The sequence below is a fragment of the Lygodium microphyllum genome, chromosome 16, assembly GCF_053477565.2.
Source record: "Lygodium microphyllum isolate KBCC chromosome 16, Lygodium_microphyllum_v1.1.10, whole genome shotgun sequence".
Lineage (NCBI taxonomy): Eukaryota > Viridiplantae > Streptophyta > Polypodiopsida > Schizaeales > Lygodiaceae > Lygodium > Lygodium microphyllum.
The window spans coordinates 71103944-71105975 of record NC_141150.1 but is presented as its reverse complement, the minus strand read 5'-3'; positions in this window follow the sequence as shown (position 1 = coordinate 71105975).

The window sequence follows — 2032 nt, the reverse complement described above, 5'->3', positions numbered from 1 at the left end:
CGATAAGCCTTATCCTCTTCTTTCATTACCTGTTCAACAAGATTATCTGATTAATCTTTTATTTCTTTGCCATGCAATAAAGCTAATACTTAAAACCTTTGAAAAAAAAAACTCCCTAAAATCCATTTACATGCAACTTCTTTCCATCTTATATTCTCTTCTCTTCCCAAGATTACATTCCTTCAATACATACTAGACTTTTCTTTTTCATTTTCTCTAAAAGCTGTTATGAATAAAATCTACCTTTCTTTTTCCTTTCTAATCGGGTGGGAGAACTTAAATATCATCTCCTTTGCAAGGGATACACTTCATTTATATATCTTTTTGGGATTTCTTCATGAGCTTCATGGTGTGGTTGTTTTTCCGTCTATCCTAAGTGTGAAGTTATTCTTATGTGCAAGTTGGTTGAAAGCCCTATCTTTTGTTTTTATTTTGGTGTGCTTGTAACCTAGGCTATACGACCTAGTTGTGCAATTTCTCTCTATGTGATGTGTGTTCCATTTCTTTCTCCTTCAAGGAAAACAAAAGGCAATTAGGAAAACAAGGATTGAAGACCAAAGATGAAGATGAAGATTTTGCAAGAGCTGATTGTGGTCCTTCTTCGAATTTGTTCGCGGGGACGCTTCACACTTAAGCGTGGGAGGAAATGATGACTGGCAAATCAGTGCAAATAAAGGCACAAAAATGTGCTCACATGGAAACAACTTTTTGTAAATTGATACTTTGCAAATGTACCCCTTTGTCCAAAATCAAATATGAAGCAATGTAAAATGTGTAGTCCAAAAGAGACACACTATAAAATGTTGAAAGGAAAAGGAAAGGTCAAACCCTTTTGTCTCATTCCAAAAATTGAAAGGTCCTTAGACCTTAGCCAATGTATGCAAATTTGAATTTTATAATTCAAGAAAGGAAAAGGGTGGTTGCATCCGTGGGATTTGGGGAGGTGGGAGGTTGAGGTGGTTACACCCTCTCTCTTCCTTTATCTTCTCCTCTCACGGTTCATTTCTCCCTCTCTCATTTTGGCACAACTCTCATCTTTCTTGTTCTTGTTTCCCTCTCTTGTGCTTTCATTGCAAGATCTCATGGAGAGTGAGGAAGAGGAAGAAGGTGGGGATGGAAGACTTTCTCTCAATTTCTTGTGTGCCATTCATTTGTGTGTTTGGAGAGCATGGTTCTTGGTGAGAAGAAGGAGAGTTTTCTTGCAGGTTTTGTGGCCAGCAAATGTATTTGCAGCCTCTACCTAGCTGGTTTGTGGTTCTATTTGTGCCGTGCTAGGCGGAAGAGAAGAAAAATATACGACGGAGATTCCGGGAGGGGTAAAGGGCGGTCACGTGCAAAAAACACAAAAAACGAACCAAAAAACGCAATTAAAAATTAATATCAAAAAATTCGTGCATCAGAATGAGGTGCAGAAAAAAGGAAAACTGTGCAGGAAGATGTGTCCGACAATCCTATCTCATCAAAACATAATTCGGAGGGAGATAAGACGCGTTCACGTGGGAAAAGCCCAAAAAACAAACCCAAAAATGGGATTGGAAATTAATATCGGACGAACCGTACACCGGAATGACATGCAGTAAGAAGGAAAAATGTCCGCAGGAAGGAGTGGCACAGGTTTATCATGTTAAACCGCAGTTCTAGTGGAAGTAGGAGGGGTTCACATGCGAAAAACTCCAAAAATACGCCCGAAAATGCATTGAAAATTTTAGAAGTAAAAATCCGGAAGTCAAAAAAGGGTGGAGGAAAAAGGAAAAAGGTGAGGGAAGACACAAGGGACACGACTGTAAAATCAAATTGAAATTCCGATGCAAATAGGGCAGAGTCACATTGAAAAAGGTCAAAAAGACGCACGAAAAATGCGTAAAAAACCGGAAAATTAATATTGGACAAACCGTGCATCAGAATGACTCGAAGTAAAAAGGAAAAATGTCAAGGGAAAATTTCTTGGTAGGGCTATGATGGCAGATCACGGTTCCGAAGCAAGGAAAGTGTATTCACATGGAAAACCGGCTTATTTGTGCAAAATGCTTCA